At 47.8% G+C, this 21487-nt stretch overlaps 1 pseudogene; it reads left to right on the forward strand.

Annotated features, from left to right (window-relative positions):
- The first annotated feature begins 117 nt into the window (after positions 1–117).
- LOC141567469 (developmental pluripotency-associated protein 4 pseudogene) lies at positions 118–20947 on the forward strand (annotated as a pseudogene).
- Positions 20948–21487: the final 540 nt, after the last annotated feature.

Consider the following 21487-nt stretch of genomic DNA (forward strand, 5'->3'; position numbering starts at 1 on the left):
GCGCTCCGGCCGGCGCGGCGCGCGCCCGCATCCCGCCCGCGCGCCCCCGCCCCGGCCCACCGCCCCCGGCGCGCGGGCGTCCAGGAGAGGGGAGCTGCCAGGCCTGGCAGAGGGCGCGGGGTGCAGGCGGGGACCCTGGGCACCCCGGGCACCTCGCCCTCTTCATCCCCCATTCGGCGCTCCCGCCCGGTAGGCTTTGCCCCTTGCCCGGGCCCGTGTGGAAATAGGGGTCCAGCCAGGGCACCCCAACCCCCCCTTTCTCGGGACTTGGATTTAAAGGGACAAGAACTGCGTAATGGGAGGGCGCCCAGCACCCAGCGCTCTCTCTGCTCCTCCCGTGAACCGCGAGGTGAAACCCGGCAGAGCAGGCCTGGGGCGGTCCGGGGGCGCCGCTCCCCCACCCGGCGCCTCGCCCCTCCCGCCTGACTCCTATCAGCGACTCCTGCCCCTGGTTTGACTGGAGAGGCTCTTGGCAGACCACAGGTGGTTTTTCTCATGACAAATAATCCGTCCTTTTTCCTTGCAGGCAGTTTGGGTCCAAATGTGGGCGGGAAGGGGGCGCTTGCCTCAGAAAACATGTCCCCTCCCCATAAATTGAATTCCTGGCCACACACATATATCTTAGAATAAAGACACCCCAATTCCGTCCCTACCCTGCACCCTGGCCAACAGGTAGCCCCCCACTCCGGGAGTGGTCGCGCTCTGGGGGAGCAAAGTGGGATCACCACTCGGGCGTTACCAGGTCTCTCTCCACACATACTCCCGCTCCCATCCCCCTGCACTCCCAAGAGATGGTGTCTGATTCCTGGATGCGAGTATCCTGGGACCAATTTAAAATGCATTTCCTGGACCATAAATCCGCAGGCAGGAGATCCCGCGTTCCCAGCCCTTCAGGAGCGTGTGCGGCAAATGGCAGCATTTAGGGCTGCGGAGGGGAGACGGCACAGGGTCCGGGCTAGTTGGAGTGCGGGCCGGTGACGCGGGCGGCGTTGCGCCAGGAATTGCAAGCCAGGCGAAGGCGCCTGAGATTTAGCACAGCTAAAGAAGTGCGATTGAAACCTCCAATTAGTCGGGGGCCCTGCTCAGCCTTCTCCTGCCCGCATTGTTCCCACCTTTGGCTACACAGGCCCTCAATAGAAAAATAGCCCCTCTTCCGACTCCCAGAGCTCAACTCAACTTCTAGTCTTGGCCTGGGCATCCAAGCCCCCTCCCTAAAGCGTCCCTAGCCTGGTGTGCAGTCACCTCCTCACCCACCCCCACTGAGGAGGGTCATTTAGGGAGTTTTCCATTTTGCTTTGTGATTTGCAGTTACAATGATTCAATGCACCTTCTCGTCGCTGTCTCCCTGTGCTCATCTGGATGGCTTCTCTAAATGCCTCGGGTGGAATTGTTGGGTCAAGCACATCTTGGACTTAATAGAACTTGCTCTCCAGAACACCTGGAGCATTTCCTTCTCGCCCTGAAGTTCACCTGCACTTCCTTCCAGTTCTCTACTTCCTGACAGGCACTTGGTATTATCAGACTTCCTATTAGGTTTCCATTGACTTTATTTTGTCAGTCTAAATGAGTATGAAATAGCATGTCTGGGCAGTTTGGTGTAAATGAAAATTATATGGTGGTGAACGTGTAGGCAAAAGGGTTGCAGACTTTCCTCTCAAGATTCAGGTTCAAATCCTGCCTCGAGGGCTGGACAGCTGTGTGGCTTTGGGCAGTCAGCTCGGGTTTCCTCATCTGTAAGATGGGCATAATAATAGTTCCTATAAAGTTGCTATGAGAATTCAAGGAGCTGGCACTCAACGCATGGTAAGCACTGAAGAAGTAGGAAGTAGTGGTGTTGTTAGGAGACTAGCCCCCCCAGCAAAGGTCATGGGTTCCTAGGATGTGGGATGCCCAGCCATCAGCCTGCTCTTCCCAAACACTGTTGACATAGAATTTCTCTTTCTCTTGTACACACTGCACTTTCTTTCTTCCATTTTATTTCTAACCCATTTTTTTGCTGATTCAGCAGCCCTTTCTCACCGGAGCAGAGGATTTCAACTGAGATCTTGTTGGAAAATGGTGATTGGTTCCAAGCGATTACTGGTCAGCACCTTCTACCTCTGGGTAATGCATACCTTTCCCCCTGGCAATTCCAATACTCCCTCTCACCCTTCCCCAACTGACCCTCCCTTCTCTCTCCTGCATGGTCAGATTAGCTTTAGAAGTGACAGACTCTACTGTCTGAAATGCAGAAATACGAGGCATTCGTTTTGTGCAATCTGAAAATCGTTCTCCCATAAAGTGGGGCTGGAGGTATTGATTTCATTTTGGAGGAAACTCTCCAAGGCTATAAACATAGTACTACCCAGCAATTTAAAAACAAAAACCAGGGAGAAAAACGAAAAGCTCTATCACCATGCAGAATTTCATGGCTGTGTGCACCAGGCTCTAAGTAGGGGTGAATACCTCCCATTAGGGATCTCACGGCTCCTCAGATGACCTGGGCTTACATACCATCTGTGCGTAAAGTTCAACTCTGAGCCTGTCTCAGTGAAGTGTCTGATCAAAGGGAAAATAATGACCGAGGAGGATTCCAGCCCAGGTGGTCTGGTTTTCCAGCCTATAACCTTTCTGGCCTCCAGCCATTGCACTGCCCTTCCCTTGCCTGCTCCCTCTTTGATAGCCATGACTGGGAAGTTTTCTGGTTTCACCTCCAGAAAGGCTTCCTGGTTTCCTTTTCATCGCCCAGAGGCCCATCTGTTTCCTTCAGAGAACTGAACTATACACTGCAGTTACCTGTTTGTCTTCCTGTCTCTGACTGTGTTTGCCCGGACACTGAGATGGCTGCATCAAGACCTCCCATTCTGGGGGCTCTCCTATAACGTGACATGGACACTCCTCCTGAGAGGTGGGCTAACTAATGAGTGTAGCAGAAGTGACATCGTGTGACTTCGAAGGTTGGAGTGTAAACAGTGACACAGCTTCTACCTCATGGTCTCAGGACGCTAGAGCTTGGAACCAAATCACCATGATATTAAAAAGCCCAAGCAACCCATGGAGAGATGCATAGAATAGAAACAGGGCCTCCAGCTCACAGCCTCAGCTGGACTCCCAGCCAGCCCAGCACCAGTTGACAGCCCTGTGAATGCACCATCTTGCACTCAGCTTCTCCAGCTCAGGTGGGCCACCCCCATTAATGCCACATGGAGCAGAGACCCCACCCATGCTGTTTTCCCCACCACAACTTGTCATCATATAAATTTCTGAACAAAAAGTGACTGTTGTTATGTTAAGCTGAGTTATATAAACTATAGCTCAGGGGCCAAATCTGGCCCGCTGCCTGTTTTTATAAGTAAAGTTTTATTGGAACACAACCACCCCCATTCATTTACATATGCCTATGGCTGCTTTCCCACCATAACGGCAGAGTTGAGTCACTGCAACAGAGACTATATAGTCCATAAAGCATAAGGACCACCTTGTCCTTTACAGAAAACGTTTGCCAAGCCCTGTGTGTTAGCCTGCTTAGCTGCCATGGCAAAATGCCATAGACTGGGGTGGGGGGTGTGGCTTAAACACAAAATTTATTTTCTCACAGTTCTGGAGGCTGGAAGTCTGAGATCAGGGTGTAAGCATGGTTGTGTTCTGATGAGGACCCTCTTCTTGGCTTGCAGATGGCTGCCTTCTCACTTTGTCCTCACATTTAGGGGAGATAGGAAGTGGAGGGAGAGAGAAAGAGATCAGGTGAGTGAGCATGGGAGAGCAAGAGGGCTCTGGTTGTTTGTTTTCTTCTAAGGACACGAATCCTATGGGATCAGGCCCCATCCTTAAGACCTGATTAACCTTAATTACTTTCTTACTCCAAATACAGCCACAACGGGGTTAGGGTTTCAATATATTAATTTGGGGGGGACACGTTTGGCCCATGAGACCCTGCTATAAGCCACTGAGTTTTGGTATGGTTTGTTACACAGCAATAGTAACCACAACAAACTATAAGTTTCGTGCAGATGGAACCACATCTATGTTGTTCACTTTCAGTGTAAGATGCACATTTGGGTCACAAATTACCAACCTACCGAGTTAGGTGGTGGTAAATAGCGTGGTGACAGGGAAAACCACGTACGGGGGACCTGGGCTCTGCTCTTGGTTCTGACACTAAGTTGGTGTGAAACAAGTCTCCCAGCTTCCCGAGGCCCAGTGTCTTCACCTATAAAATGAGAAACGAGATCGTTCCCCTGCTCCCTCAGTTCTGTAGTTCTAGAATTTTCCTCAGCACTCATTGCCACTCTTCCTGCAGTCCAATGTGACCCCCACACTGCTGCGTGGTGGGTTAGTTTATTTCCTGTCTCTGTGCTGCAGATTACTTATCAGGACTGTGGGTGTGGCCTGCCTGGGGCTATTGAGGGGAGCCTTCAGAGGGACTATCTTCCTGGGGTCACCCCTGACCAGCTTCCGGGGTTTGTTGGCTCAGCCCTGTGGCACCCCAAAACTGGTCCCCCTACACACACTCATGCAAATGTGGGAGGTTGACATGGCTCCGGTGCTAGGAGCAGTTGTTAGGAAGGGTGTCTGCTAGCTCATCCGTGCAGTCCCCTTAGCTGTCTGGGTTTAGAACCTGGCTCAGTCACTGACTTACTGGGAGCCCATTATGGAATCTTTCTGTGCCTCGTTCTTCATCTTTAAAGTGGCACCAACACCTGTTCCCACTTCCTAGGGCCGGGCGAAGAGTAACCAACTCAACACAGGTAGCTAAGGTGTTTGGTGGTCCCTACCACCTCGTTGGTCCTCAGTAACTCATAGTTGTTATTGTTATGATTCCTTCCCTCTCCAGGGGTGGTTGTTTCCAAGACTGAAGCTGGTCATCCTTACGTCTTCATTGCTGCCTATGCCCCAGGCCTCCCTCCTCTGTTCTCCTAACACCACCACTCATTTTCTTACTGTAACTCTCCACCTGCCCAGACTCAGCCCCCAGGGAAGAGACGACAATTGCTTGGAAGTGCTCATAAGGGTCTAAACCTTGAAATTGTCCTGGGGCTCTTGATTTCCCCCAAACCAGAGGCAGAGAAAGATGTCAGCCATGGGTGGGAGCAAAATGAGGAGTCAAATTATTGGCTTCGTTGGCCGATTTCTCTGTGCCTGTCCTTGAGTGTCTTATTTCATCTAAATCCTGGCATAACCCTCTGGGGTCTGAACTGCGAGCATCCCTCCTTCTCAAAGATGAGGAAACTGAGACTCAGGCAGGTAAAGTGAGTGGCCCAAGGCCACAGACAGCTAACAGGAGTCAGCACCAGGGCTTGACCCCAAAAGGTAAGGAGAACTTTGAGGGCGTCTCATTCCTGGACTGCTCTCCACTGCCAGAACCCCGCCTTCAGGGCAGGAATCCTTTGTTTTTGATTAATTGCTGACCAGCCACGTGGTCAAAGGTCTGCTAAGGAGAAAAGTTGAGAAACCTTAATCTGAGCTTTGAAATTGACTCTATGGCACCCTGCTGGGTGCATTTTTTCCTTACCCTATAGCTGTGTAGGCCCACATCTTAGTTCCAGGAAATGCTAGCAGTGTAACAGTGTCTAAAAGGAGTACCGACTGGTGCCAGGCACTTTCTCAGCATTTTCCGGTGTTTAATTCATTTATTCCTCTTAACAACTCCAAGATGTGGTTCCTAGAGGATGTTACTATCCCCATGTTATGGATGAGAAAACTGAGGCAGAGTCAATAGTAGTAGGGATGACATGCTTAAGATAGGCAAGTACGTTCTTAAGGAAACCTTGATATTTCAAGTTCAAGTGCTTCCAGACTCATCCACTCTGTTTTTCCTCTCCACCAGGAGTGCCAGGAACCCCCATTCCTAACCATCCTTCCTAAGGACAGCCAGTGAGTGCCTGCTGGGAGCTGGGCTCAGTGGGTGCCACGAAATCCCTACCTCCCCCAAGCCACGTCAGCCCCTAGGGTGGGTGGATGCCACATTATGGATGAGGAACCAGAGCCTTGGGCAAATGAGCTAACCTGCCAGTAAGTGGCCGTATAGATTCGGGGCAGGCATGTGGCCGTCCCTTTCCACCCTGCTGTCCTGCAAGGAACCCTCAGTCCTCCTCCCTAAACTACCTTTTCCAACTCAGCCACTGGAATCATGACATCCACAGAGAGCAGCAATAACAGTGGTCACAGTACCCTGTCATCGCAGCTGCCCCTCTACTTGGCCTGGTGCTCACCCCTCGAAGGCTACAAGTGCAATGGCAACCATTGCACTTGCTGCTTCCTCTACTTGCGCTAGAAATGCCAATCATGCTTTCTCCCTGCTGTCATGTAGTAGGACCCTACTCCCTGATCACAGCTGCTGGTCCAAGCTGAATCTCTCTCCTGGGAATCAGGATCCATAGATTCCAGGTTATTGATTGTCAGGGTGTTGGACTGAGAGGTACTGGAAAGAACATATTGCCCTTTCCAATATGCTCTTAACACCATCCGGTTCAAAATATAAAACATTCCCTTTGTGTACCTCCCGTCTGTTTCCCTCCACACACCATAGGAAACAGCTCTTCTGACGTGTATCACCATAAATTAGTTCTGCTTTATCCTTGAACCTCATATAAATGCAACCATACGCTAGTGTCTGGCTCCCTTCATTCAACATATTTCTCAGATCCATTGGGTTTGTCATGTATAACGGCACTTTGTTATTTTTGTTGCTATATAGTATTCCATTGCATGAATATACTATAATTTATTTACCTATTCTCCTGTTGGGAAGCACGTGTGTTGTTTCTAGTTTGGGGTGATTTTGAATAAAGTTAGTTATTTTCAACAGGTGTTTTGAGTAAAACTCGTGTATGTCCCTTCTGCGGGAGAACTTATTGGGACCTAGGGTAGCAAATGTTAGTATTTAGTTTCCCAAAGTAGTTGAGTCAATTTGCACTCCCCCAGCAGAGCGTGAGAATTCTAGTGGCTCCACATCCGCACCAGCACTTGGTAATGTCAGTCTTTCTAATTTTAGCCAATCTAATGGATGTGTAATGGTATCTCATTATGAATTTACATTTCTTAGATAAACACTTTGTAAATTAATTGGGCTTATTTTCTACTTGTATTTCATTATTTCGTTTTTTAATTTTTGATGTTTCTATCTATTCTTATTTATTTGTTGTATTTATTTTTACAGTTTCCTTCTGAGAACATCAGATGCAATGGATTTCATATTTAGATTGCTAATATAAAGTTTTCTTTGAAAATAAATATATCCAAGTTAAAAAAAAAAGAGGGTGTGTGGGGGACACACTTAAACAAAAAGATTATGCAACTAATGGGACAGCAGGGATGAGAATGTGGCAATTTATTGGAAGAGAGGGGGACTTCTCTGGCCTCAAGAAGGAGGTAAAAGCAGGCGCTGGGCAGCAACCAAGAACTGGTAAGTCGAAACTCAAGTCGCTCCCTTTTTCTGGGTCCCACGGTCTCTCCTCTGGCCTGTCTGCACTATATTTCTGCTCTCCGTAGACCAGTTTTCTCTGTCACAATATGCTCTTTCCAGTACCTCTCAGTCCAACACCCTGACAATCAATAATCTGGATTCTATGGATCCTGATTCCCAGCAGAGAGATTCAGCTTGGACCAGCACGAGTCAGTCAGCTGTGATCAGGGAGTAGGGTCCTACTGCATGACACCAGGGAGAAAACATGATTGGCATTTCTAGTGCAAGGAGTGGAAGCACATTCTGCTCCAAAAATTGGGATGTGTATTCTATTGAGGGGACAGATGATTTGACATGGAGAATGGAAGAGCTCTGAAAAAATGGCAGGCATAATTTTACTTCCTATTTACCAAGAATTAGAACTATCTATGACCCCAAAGATCACTGTCATTGGTCATTCAGTTTTCTAGATGAAGACAATTATGAAGAGAGGAGTGGAGGAAGGAAGGAGGAGGAGGAAGATGATGCAGAAGTGATTTGGATGGATTAGCAAGAAGGAAAAAGAAAGGCTGTGGAAGAGGTGATAATGATGGTGATGGTAATGATGGTGATGGTGATGGCGATGGTGATGATAGTGGTGGTGATGATGGTGATGGTGATGATGGTGATGGTGATGGTGGTAATGATGGTGATGATGGTGATGGTGATGATGGTGATGGTGGTGGCGATGGTGATGATAGTGGTGGTGATAATGGTGATGGTGATGATGGTGATGATAGTGGTGGTGATAATGGTGATGGTGATGATGGTGATGATGGTGATGGTAATGATGGTGATGATGGTGATGGTGATGATGGTGATGGTAATGATGGTAATGATGGCGATGGTGATGATAGTGGTGGTGATAATGGTGATGGTGATGATGGTGATGGTGATAATGGGGACGATGGTGATGATGATGGTGATTAATTATTACATTGATGTTCCTAGATCTTTGCTTGGCACTTTACATTCACTATAACATTTAATCCTAAAACAACCTTATGAGGCTGGTACTATTATTATCCCCATTTTACAGATGAGGAAACCTGAGGCTTGGACAGGTCAAGTCACTTGCCCAAAGTGGAAATGAACCCAAGCAGCTTACACACATGATCTTCTGTCTCAACTGGGTAAGTGTCCCCTCACTGGAGAAGACGAGTTTTTGTCTGTGCTCAAGTCACATATTTGTACAATTTGATCAATGGTCAAATAGCAAATGCCCATGAACAACCACTAAGCCCAAATAATTGAACATTATCAGCACCCCTAAAATCCACAGTGTGCCCCTCCCCGATCATAACCTTCTCCTTCCCCCCAGACAGAACCATTAATCTGAAATTATGGTCATCTTTTCTTCTTATACTAGTGCTACCACCTGTGTATGTGTATTCTTTAAGCACTGCAATTTAGTTTTGCCTGTTGTTGAACTTTATGTGACTAAAATTAGACCATATATATTCTTTTTTGCTCAACATTGTGCTCGAGGGTCATCCATGCAGTTGTGCATCAATAGGGTCCATTCATTCTCTTAGCTGTATAATATTCCCTTGTATAAACAGCCATTCTCCTGTAATGGGATATTTGGCTTGCTTCCATTTGGGGGCTATTACAAACAACTGCTTCGACTTATTGGTCTATGTATTCTGGAACGTGTGCACACTTGTCTTTGCCCAGGAACACTTGTTCACTTCTGGGACTCACCGTAAAGCTCCCTCTCCAGGAACTCCCCACGCCAGGTAGGTGCTTTTCTCTGGACTTGGTCAGCATCTACGCTCCTCCCGTTATAGTGTATGTCGCTGTGTCACGTGGTTATCTTCTAATTCATGGTCTCATCCACTCACAGGAGGAGGGGGGAGTGCTGCTATGTGGGACCCTGTCAGATTCCTCTCTTCCCCTTTGGTGCCCAGCGTGACGTCTGGCACCCACTAGGAAAGCAATGATTGCATTTTGAGTAAATGATGAATGAACAAACGAATAAACGAACACTCAGCAGTCTCTAAACATTTGTTGAGCCGAAGCTTGTCACGTAACAAGCCCAGAGGTGCTGTTAAGACATTAAGTCTGCTATGGCTGTTTCTGAGCTGTGTTTTGACCTTGTTTGACATGGGCTGATATCACGGACATGGCACCTGGAGACATAGGCTACAGGCAGAGGAGTGGGGAGGATTACAGAGGCCTTACTCACCCTTCCTGCTCAGCAGGTGGTTTGTCGAATGCATAAAGACATCCAGGAAAATGCTTCCGGCTGTGTTGCCTTTTTCTATTCTCTCCTCCTTCTCTGCCTCCCAGGGCTAATAAGTGTGATTAGACCTCATTAGAGTGAGGCAGCCAGTGGTTTCCTCTTGCTTTTTCCTTATCTATTGTGTATCCAATTCCTCCATCCTCATGGAAGATTAGTGAGCAGGATGGTGCAGGAAGAGGCTCATGGATCTTCTGGTTCATTGAAGAAGAAGATGAAAGTCCTGGAGTCCAAGGCAAGAGCTGGGGACAGGGGCTGAGCTGCCATAGGTTGGCGAATGTATCTGAGTGTGAAAGCCAGCGTGCAAAGGCTCAGACATTGGGGACGTAAATCCAGAAGTCACAATAGTGGATTGGAGGCCTGGTCAGCATAGACCAACTGGTGTGCAGGCCAGGCCAGGTGAGTTCACACCTATCCTTTCATTGATGAGCCCACTGACCTTGGGATTGCATCCAGTCTCCTTTACATGATTGACCAGGCCTTCCTGACCAGTGCCTGCCTTCCCTTTCTGTCTCCTCGCTCTCTACTGCCTATTTCCTGCTCCTGTATCCCAACCTGCCTAGGCTGGCCTCCTCCCTCACATACGCTGTTCCCCTCCAGGTGCCATGTCCGTGATGCCTGCTGCATGCTTTCATATCTCAGCTTAGTAACTCCTTTTAACCAGGAAGCCTACTGACCCCTTACCCCCTCCAAGCCCAGGATGGGTGTTTCTGCCCTGTACTCCCAGGGCTCCTTGGACCTTCTGACTCACCGCATTTGGCACGCTGTGTGGCCCAGGTTTGTTTCATCAGCATTCTCTGCTAGATGGTGAAAGGCAGGCACCATGGCTGTTGTGTTCACATTCTATCCCAACCCAGTGTCTCTACAGAGTAGGTGCTCCATAAATATGATTTGGGGTGACTGAATAAATAAGGCGGTAAAATACTTGCTCAGGATCATGGAGTGATTCAGAGATAACTGGGACGAGGGACAGCTCCTTCCCTCTTCTAGCCTTGTCCCCCAACCTTGCCTTTTGCAGAGACAAAGTCAGGTAAGCCCCCTTCTTCTCCTCTCTAGGCGCTACCTCCTGTGCCAGTTCCAGTCTGCCATGGACATAGGGCTGGTCAGCATCCAATACCCTTTACCTAGGCAAAAACATTCAGATTGCCCCTGATTCTCAGCCCCGTGTTGGGTAGTCTTTCCCCAGTTGCCGATGACCTGTTTCAGCTCCTGAATCAAGTAGTAGCTGAAGGCACACCTAGGTCTGAATTTACCCACTTACTAAATTCCCTTTTTGCTTACATCACTCTGAGTTGGGTTTTCTGGCATTTATTTGCCAAAGGGTGTTTTAAAACAGATTTATTGAGATATAATTCACATACCATATCACACATACACTTAAAGTATATAATTCAATGTTTCAAGGATACTCATAAAGTGATGAACTTCCACCACAATGTAATTTTACCTTTTCACCATCCCCCAAAGAAACCTGTACGTACTCACAGTCCCTTCCTATTCCCTGCTCGCCCAACCCCTGGCAAGCACTACTCTACTTTGTGTCTCTATGGATTTGCTTATTCTGGACATTTCCTGTCAATGGAAGCATACCACAGAGGCCTTTTGTGACTGACTTCTTTTACTCAGCATAATGTTTTCAAGGCACGTCCATGTCGTGGCATCTGTCAGTACTTCATTCCTTTTTATCGTCAAATAATATTCCATCATAGTGATGAACCACATTTGTTTATCCATCATCAGCTAATGGACATTTGGGCTGTTTTCCACTTTTGGTGATAGTGAATAATGCTGCTATGCGTTCATGTACAGGTTTTTGTGTGGACCTATATTTTCATTTCTCCCGAGTATAAACCCAGGAGTGGAATTGCTGGGCCATACGATAGTTCCATTTCACCTTTTGAGGAACTTTCCAGACCAGCTGTACTATTTCCCTAATGATTAGTAAGGTGGCGCATCTTTTCATTGCTTCTCGGCCAGCCAAGTCTAGTCTCCACGTCATCAGTAACTGTAATTGCCATTATCAGAGCTTCTGCTGAGTGATAGCTTTCTGGCCACGTGGGCAAAAACCATGCCAGTTTTGTTCTCTGCCCCAGCTCTAGCCTCGGGTTTCTTGAATGATGGTGTATGTCTTCTTTTGGAGAAATACGTATTCAAGTCCTTTGCCCTTGTCTAAATTTGTTTTTCTGATTGAGTTTTCGTTCTTTATATACTCTGGATACAAATCTCTGACCAGCTCTATCTGCTTTGCAAATATTTCCTTCCATTCTGTGGGTTGCCTTTTCACTTTCTTCATGGTACCTATCCTTTGCAGCACACGTTTTTTATTTGGATGAAGTCCTATGTATCTACTTTTTCTTTTATTGCTCATGCTTTTGGTGTTGTTGCTAAAGGATCTTCACTAACATGCCCACCTTCTTTGAGAGGACTGCTCACCCTCATCAATCTGGCCTATTCTATGTCCTTACAGTGGGTGGCCTTGCCTCCCATTCAAGAGTGCTGTGCCCTCAAGATGGGGGGGGAGGGGTTTGAACCAATGACGTCGGTCTGGTCCAGTGACCCACAATGAGTTCTTGGGGAAAGCATCTCAAGTGCCTGGATAGACCAGGTTCTGAGATCCACAATCCTGTCCCCCACTGTGGCCAGAGCTGACTAGACACACTAGGACCTCTTGGAGGAAGGGCCAGCAGGAAATGAAAGACACAGGGAGGGGGCCAATCAGAGTATAAGCACAAGTGAAGCTCCACCCCCTCTTAGGGGGCTGAAGACCCTGGAGCTTGCTTGAATCTGATGACTCTCCAGGCCCATCACGCTTCCATGAGTTCTGCCCTATCAGAGAACACACCTGTCCTTGAGCTTGCAGGAGCCAGTCTCTACCCTTTGCCAAGTAAAGAGTGAGCAGACTAGCTTCTTTCTGTGCTCCACCTGCCTCACCACCTTTCCTGCCTGCAAAACAGAGACTTTTCACCCTGAACATTCAACAGCTCACTCAACATTCATTCAAGAAACCTGAGGCTAGAGCTGGGGATGTGGCAGAGAACAAAACTGGCATGGTTTTTACTCATGGGGCCAGAAAGCTATCACACTGTAGAAGCTTTGACAATGGCAATTACAGTTACTGATGATGTGGAGACGAGGCTTGGCTGGTAAATAGTGATGCCAGTTAAGGAATCCCCTAACTGAATGACAAAGAAATTATGGAAGCCTGGAGTGGGCCCACAAGATGTGTGCTCAGTCCTAACTCTGCCCTTTGCTAGCCGTGAGTCTTCGCACAAGTCACTCAGCCTCTGAGTCATCACCTGTTAAATGGGAAGAAGAATCAGCCTCTCCTCCCTTGCCGATCCCTCCATTTATGAAGAGCTCTGTGCCAAGATCTGGTGTAGGCATTACCCATTAAATCAGCACAACGATCCCACGATCCCACGTACTAAGAAGCACTCCCAGGAAAGGAAACAGAAGCTCCAGGAGGTGGGAGAGGCAGAGGCTGTTGGCCCAGGGTCTCTATGTGTTCCCTGGAGGGCTGGAGAAAGAGAATAATGGCTCTCCTAACTTCCTGCTGGTCCATCTCCCCCCGCCCCTCCTGCCCCACACGCCTTCATACTGCAAGGGGGCCATGGCTTTGGGGAAATGAAAGGTAGCTCCTCTCCTGAAAAGACTACCCTTGAACTGGGGGTCCCTTGAACTATCACTTTCTTTTTTGCAGAGCAGCTTTTTAAAACGTGCTTGGTTCATAGTATAACCATTACATTCACTATACACACTTTGGAAAATACAGAGAAACACACACAGGAAGTGAAAATCATCATCATCCCACCGCCCAGCAGTTACACAGTTAATTGCTTTATTTCCCTCTGTCATTTTCTTCCATGCATAGTTAATACCGATATACAGATGCTCCTCGACTTACAACGGGGTTATGGCCTTATCATGGGCCATAACCCGATCATAAGTTGAAAATATTGTAAGTCAAAAACACATTTAATCTACTGAATATGCTCAGAACACTCACATTAGCCCACAGTTGGGCAACTGTCTTGAGTTTCATCTCAAGAGTAATTGCTTTCCTTTTCCTTCTCACCAGAATCAGGAGACACAGATGGGCGTTTTATAGACATGATGGGATACAAAAACGCAAAACACAATATCCAGAAAATGCTGGCAACGCAGTAGAGCGTAGAGTACTGGTTGTTTATGGCGTGGCTGACTGGGCCTGTGGCTCCCTGCCACTGCCCAGCATCACAAGAGAGTATCGTACCACATATCACTAGCCCAGGAAAAGATCAAAGATGAAATCAAAATTCCAAGTAGGATTTCTACTGAATGCAAATCGCTTTCACACCATCTGAAAGTTGAAAAATCATACAGGACTGTCTGTATTTTACAAAATTAAGATCTATCAAAAAGCCTGTTTTGTACTTACTTTTCTTCCACTTAGCATATGTCCTAAACATGTTCCCATTTCATTAAATTGTCTTCTACAGCCTACCTTAATGGTTGCTAGTGTCTCTATAGCTGTTAATAATAATAGGACACATTTATGTGTACATATACTTCATATCCTTTTTAGAGCTTTAAAATGTTTGCATTGTGCTCACATGTTCTCGGTGCTTTCCATATAGTAACTCATTTTATCCTCACAACAACTGCATGGACAAGTCTACTATTATTATCCCATACAGAGGAGGAAGCTGAGGCACAGAAAGGTGAAGCTACTTGCCCAAGGTCACACAGCTGCTAAGTGGTGGGGCCAGGATTTGAATCCATGCAGTCTGGCTCCAGACTCCACCCGGCCTCTAACATGCCTTCTATTATGGGCAGAAACAGGACAGGCATGACTCTGGAAGGCCGACAGAGAGGTGCCAGGAAGGCCAGCTGACTCTGGGCCAAGTATGTATGTAACTGATACTGGGCTGTCTGTTCCTCCATTACCTCATTCTCAGAAGCCTGCAATGGGGAAGGTAGTCATGTCTGTTCTGTGGCTGTGTGCACCCACGGGTACTAGTAAGAAGCACTGGGAATGCATTTAACATGGAAATCCCATAGCTGCAGTAACATGAAGGGGGTCCTCTTCTGCCCCAATTCCCAACCCTCTTGGTCTCAAGCACCATGTCCCAGCATGAGGTCTACCCCAGGCTGCCCATGGTGATGCTGGCTTAAGCTGCCACAGACAGGGGCTTCACTGGCCAATGGCAGCCAAGGCAGGAAGAATGAATCACAGATCTTGGCTGAGAGAACAGGCACGCCCTTTCGCTGGGAAGCCACAGGAGCCCCTGGGATTCTGGGACTTTTTACAGGGACAGGAAGAAGGAAGCAGAGTATAGATGCAAGGCCAGTGTAGAGGAGTGTCGTTCAAGTGTACATGAGGGTCCTACTAGGGGGTTGGTGTCCACGCTTCAAACTAGAGAGCAGGACACCCAGTGATACAGACAGATCATGTTCTACCTGGCCAGCCTCCAGTGCTGGAGATGTAAGTTTCTGCTCCCTGACCCATAAATAACATTGCGATGGACATGCCCACGCAAGAAGGCAGAGGGGACTGCTGGTGGGGGCCCGTGGCCCACAGTCAACTGTATGAACTTAACTCCTAACTCTACTGCATCCCGGCTGGGTAACCATGGGCTCCTTAACTTTCGTGAGCCTCGGTTCCTTCTCTATCAAAGAACCACCTCCTAGGGACATGTCCCAGGGACGTGAAATGGGATACCTACTGTGCCAGAGGCAGGACGCCCAGGGTAAGAACTGCATTACTAGTTCCAATGTGTCCATGGGCGCCTCTCTGATCTGTTCCTTTGGATAAATTCCAAAATGCAGAACAGCCAGGTCAAGGGGCATTGCCCACCCTGCCGCTGCCACTTGGATGGTCCTCCTTTTCACAGCTGCTCAACCTTCCGCACGTGTCAGAATCACCTGGCTCTGATTCTGGTTCGGCAGGGCTGGGCAAGGCCCGAGATGCTGTGTTTTAGGCAGTGATGACGTCTCTGGTCCAGGACCATTGTCTGAAGAGTGTGGGTCCCCAGGCTGGCTCAGGTTCTCTGCCATCCCATTCTTGCAAGAAGCCTGGTGCTCAGTGGGGCCAGGCAGACCACGGCCTTAGAAAGTGTGTTCATGGTTGGCTGGTATGTATCCTTGGGGGCTGGTGAAGCTGTTGTTGGCACGATTCCTACGTCCGCACAGCTCCTGCCCTCCCTGAGGAGTCTGAATCTCTGCCATTAGCCCAGCCTGGCTGTTGATGCAGCCAATTCCTGTGACTGTATCCCGCCCAGAGAGGATGAGACAGACTGGCTCTCTGCACCGTGGCCAGGCGGCGTCCAGCCTGTGCTTGGAGGGCCCTTCCTGCAGCCTCCGGGCCTGCGGGATTCTGTCCCTGTGGTGCAGCGAGCAGGCCCAGAGAGCACGGCAGGCAGAGGGAGACCCCGTCTGGACAGGAGCGTCTGTGCAGCGCCTGCTCTGCCTGGGGAAACAGACAGTGTACGCTGGCTTTCCACTCCACCCTGAAAGGCTGCAAATGCCTGTGTGCTCCGTGGGCTGGGTGGGGACCCAAAAACCCAACCACCATTTCTTATGTTTTTTAATTTCGACGTTTTAATTTCTTTTGAACATAAGTCACTTTTTGCAAGCTTGAAAACCCAAAAGCTTTAATCCAGGTGAATGCTGGGGGGAGAGCACAAAATACTTCTAGTGTTTTCCTTTCCACACGAATCACACAAAATTGCCAATTTGGGGCCATTTTTGCCCTCTGGAAGGGCAATTTCGTGTGGCTCAATATTAACCCTCATAGCAAAGCTTTGAGTCACTTTTATAACTACCCCATTTTCAGGACATGTAGTACCAACGTATTTGTACACAGTCACATATTTCACTCGTATTGCTACCAATATTTACTGTATATTGTGGAATCTAAAACGCCACCAAGCGTAAGGTGCTCTGGGCCCCTCTGTCCCACTGACAGCTGGGGAATTCCACTGAACGATGCTCTGGGGACCTTTAAAGAGTCAGTGCCCCCGCATTTTCTCTTTCCAGCATTTTAGGGCTATCGTGCTCCATGGTTTGCTTCCAAGAGCCACGTGCCTATGAAGACTGATGAGCCGACGCAAGAGAAAGAACTCCCGCGTGGCCCAGTGCCTGTCTCATGTCAGTGGGAGCTGGTCTTCTTCTCTTCTGTCCACCAAGACTCCGAGGGTCAGGTGGGGGAGGCCAGACGGGGAATCCAGGCCAGAGACTGAGCTCTGCCTGATCCCAGAAGACGGACAAAATGCCAACATGTAGACAGAACTGACTCATCTGGCCCCAACCTTCCAGAATGAGAAGAGGCGAGCTTCCCAGGTGTCATTATGCTGTGGCCACGCTGGAGAAACAGGGTGGACCCCCTCCCAAAGTTGGGTTTGGATGTCGAAAGAGATGAACCACACATGCACCAAGAGGGGAGGACAAGTTTGTTATTCCCATGATGAGACTTTCTGGGCAGAGAAGGGCAGCTTCCCAAGTTGCTCCAAAGTAACTTGAGGGAGCAAAGAAATGAGACTGGCCTGGGGTCTTATTGCGGTTGGAGTGGGGCCATGGAAGAAACTGAATGGAGCTGTGTGGATCCCCTGTAGCAAAGTGGGACGTACTTGGGCTTTCTTATCAGCTTGTCTGGATGTGGGGCGAAGAAGTGGGGTGAGGCTTAAAAGCTGCCAGTAGTCCAGCATTTGGCAGACTATTTCCAGTCAACATGCTTGCTTCCTGATTCCAGATTAAAACACTGGCCATTGCGTGTCTGGCGTGACACTCAGTGACATGACATGCTATGTGTACACACGTGCGAGCACATCGTGCAGGGAGCGTGTGGGTGTGTTCAGCCCGCCTCTGCCCAGAACATTCTCACAGCAGTTTCATTGTCAAAATACACTGAAGACTCTACATTATGAATAGTTCAACATGTACCAGGCATCCACGTACCACCCCCCAGATTTAACAAATGTTAATCTCTTCCATATTGGCTTTGCAGTGTTTTATAAGGAGATCAAAGTTAGAGAGAGTTAAAGCTCCACCCCATCTTTTCCTTCCACCCCTGCCCAGAGGTGACTGCCTACGGAAGTCACCACATGTTAGTCCTATGCCCTTTTCCCACCGTATGCCAACATCCAGAAACCATATGTCATAGTATTTACATAAAGATCATCACACTTCAGATCCTTTAGCAACTCAGTTTTTTTTCACTCAATATGATGTTTTAGGTTTATCCATGTTGATTCATTTTTAAATGTAGTATAGTACATTATTCCACTGTGTAACTCCCAGCTTGCTTAACTATTCTGCATCCTGATAAGTATATAGGTTGTTTCTCATTTCTGTTTCTTAGATGATGAGTACAAGACTCCTCAGCCAGGAAGTGGCAGGCCAGGAGGGCGAGCACAGATTTTCAGACTTCAAATCTAGTCTTCCTATGTCATCAGCAGAGCATCACATGTGAGCTCGGGGTCACCACCTGTGATGGTTTTAAAGATATGCCCACAATTTCTCGGATATTCCACCCTTCGAGACGTGGAGCTTAATTCTCTTGCCCTTGAGCATGGGCTGGACTCAGTCACTCGCCTCTAACAAATAGAGTATGGCAGGAGTGGTGGCACGTCACTTCTGAGATTAGGTTACAGGAAGACTGGCTTCTGTCTTAGCCTCTGTATCTCTCTCCTCACTCACTCTGTGGGAAGCCAGCTGCCATGCTGGAAACTGCCCTGTGGAGAGACATAACAAGGAATGGAGGCCTCCTACCAACAACCAGTGAGGACCCAAGGCCTGCCAACAACCACAACTCAGTTGAAGCCCCACATGACAGCCCTCACTATAACCACATGAGCCAGAACCACTCAGGCAGCTCCCAGACTCCTGACCCACAGAAACCATGAGATAACACATTTGTTGTTGTAAGCCCCTGAGTTTGGGGGTGTTTGTTATGCAGCAGCAGATAACTGATACACCCATTGAGCATCAGTCAGAGGCCAGGTGATAGAATGCAGGTGGATGTGGGTGTCCAGCTGGCTTTACCTCCAATGGTCTCAAAAGTGTCTCTTCCTTATAGCATGCTGACCTCAGAGGGAGTATGATGACCCAGAAGTCCCAGTTGAACGTTCCTGAGTGTAAATTACTGACACAGAATCCGGCCCAGGAGTGTTTTGGAATTTTCCTCCAGGTGAAAAGGTTTAGAATCTGGTGGACCTGGGTTGGCAATCCCCCTCCCCTCTCCTCTCCTCCCCGAGCCTCAGTCTCCTCATCTGTAAAGTGGGGTCAATAATAGCACTTCTCTCCAGGATGGCGGAGACAACTCAGGCAGATCAAGTGAGCCAGTGCTTACGGGAGAGCTCTGTGGGCCTCACGGTAATCATCCATCTTATTAATCCACTGAGGAGAAGTAAGAAGATTTTCTTTTTATCAACCTCGACTTCCTTTTTGAGTATGGAGAATGCAAAAGGCAACAAAAACTCCTCAACGAAGTCAAAGGAGAAAAAAAAAGACTTGCAAATTCCAACCTGTCTCAGTAGAAGCTGAAGAGAAACCGCAGGCTGTTCGTGAACCAAGTACAAAAAGAAACTCAGGGAAGGGAACCAAACGAACAAGGTCCATGAAAGAGAATGCAGCTTCCTACCCACAAAAGATGGCACAAGACAATAAAAGAATAAGACTGCGGAAGAAGATACCAGTTCCTCCGTTGCCCTCTAAACTGCCACCCATAAACCTGATTCACCAAGACATCGTGAGGGCCTGGTGCCAGCAATTAAATCTGGGCACCAAAGGCTTGAAATTGGAAGCATGTAGGCGACTCTGCAAACATACTCACCCTCATCAAAAGGTTATTCCCGTCACATCAGCAGAGGCCAAGCTCTTGACCACAACACAAAGAAAATTAAAGATGGAAAAGTGGGAAATGACTCTGGAAAGTTCTGATCCTTCTAAAGTGACTGCTCCCCCTGAGGAAGGGATGCCTGCTCTTGAAGGACTGGACAAGGTTGTCATGACAACTTCATCCCCAGATGCTGTGTTTTCTTCCTGGACAGAATTGCAGCCAGAGCTGGGAAGATGGAGGCAGAGGAATCACCACAAGAGGCTTCTAGTGTCAGGTGGCGTGTGGTCCATGGGCGAAGTCTTCCTGCACATAAAGAGGGTTGGGTCCAGCTACAGTTTTATGCTGGGCAAACCTGGGTTCCTGAAAAACACGGGAGAGTGTGTGCTCTCTTCTTGCTACCTGCGAGCAAATTTCCACCCCTATTCCTGGAGAACAATATGTTGTGCCCCAAATGTGTTCAGAGGAATAAGGTATTGATGAAAAGCCTTCAATGAGACTACAATGCCAGGAAAAAGGATGCAGCTATGATTCTAATTAATCATAGAAAGGAGATTACTATCAACTCCATGATGCCGCTGACCACTGAACTCCAGGCTGCTCCACCCCCCCCATGCTTTCTGCTTAGAAGAGGACGCACAGGCTGGTGGGGTGCAGGTGTTACCCTCAGACTCCCAGCAGTGCCTGCTGCTTCGTCTGTCGGGATACAGAGTCTTAATTTTTAAAGTGGAAAAGTATTCCACAAATTATCATTTGTTGTGATTAATAAGATGAAAAAGTCAATACTATCAAATGATTATCCTTCTGAAATAGAAGTGACCTCTGCAGCTCTTTGAAGTGGGAACTTGAGCAATGTAAAGGGGTTGAGTGAAACAATACTGCACTCACATGCTTGATTCCCCACCTCAGAATTCTGTCTTTCTGGGGTCTGCTGCCTTCTTAGTTCAAACTCGACTGCTTTAAGACAAAGGGAATGCTGTTATTCTCTCCACGCCCCCAAACATGTTCTTAATATACAACACAACATTTTTCTAAATTTTCTTAACCTGAATTTCTATGATGTGTCTCTGGGATAAAAACACAGGGTACTTTGTCATTGTTATTTCCATTTGTAATTGTTTTATACATTTTTACTGATTAAAAATGTTCAAGTCTACTTCTAAATCATAAATACATATGTTTAAAATGTATATATAAAATCATCTATTTAGGAAACTTGTATGCAAATAAATGTTAATAGTATTAAGCCAAAAAAAAAAAAAAATACACTGAGCAGGAGCTCAGCAGCCCCAGTGGCCTGGGCCATGGGGCTCAACGTGGCTTCCCCCTGAGATCTTGGAGGGACTGACAGGGGAGGGGCTCTTGTGGCCCTTGACCCTCGTGTGCCCTGCCAGGCTCTGTGCCCAGCCTTGCTGGCCTTCTCTCAGTTCCATATGGACCCAGGCTGCTTTTCAGGGGCCATTGTGGAATCTCCTCCAACCCCAGTGAACTCTATTTTTTTCTTTCTTTTTTTATTGAGGTAAAATTCACATAACATAAAATTAACCACTTTAAAATGAACAATCCAGTGGCATTTAATACTCTCATAGAGTTATTGCAATGGTCATCACAATCTATGTAATTCCAGAACATTTCCATCACCGCAGAAGAAACCCCTGTACCCATCAGCTGTCATTCCCCATTACCCCTCCCTTCAGCTCTGGGCTACCTTTCTGTCTCTACGAAGTGCCTATTCTGGATGTTTCCTATAAGAGGAATCATATAATATAGGGCCTTTTGTGTCTGGCTTCCTTCACTCAGCATAAAGTTTACAGGGTTCACTCATGTTGTAGTCTCTGTCAGGGCTTCATTCCTTTTTATGGCTGAATAACATTCCATTGTGTGGGCGGTCCATGTAGTACTCATTCACTCACCAGTGGATGGACAATTGGCTATGGCCACTTTCTGATTAGTATGAATAACACTGCTGTGAGCACTCACATACATTTTTGTGTGGATGCAACTCTTT

Source organism: Rhinolophus sinicus, linkage group LG11 (assembly GCF_036562045.2).
Source record: "Rhinolophus sinicus isolate RSC01 linkage group LG11, ASM3656204v1, whole genome shotgun sequence".
NCBI lineage: Eukaryota > Metazoa > Chordata > Mammalia > Chiroptera > Rhinolophidae > Rhinolophus > Rhinolophus sinicus.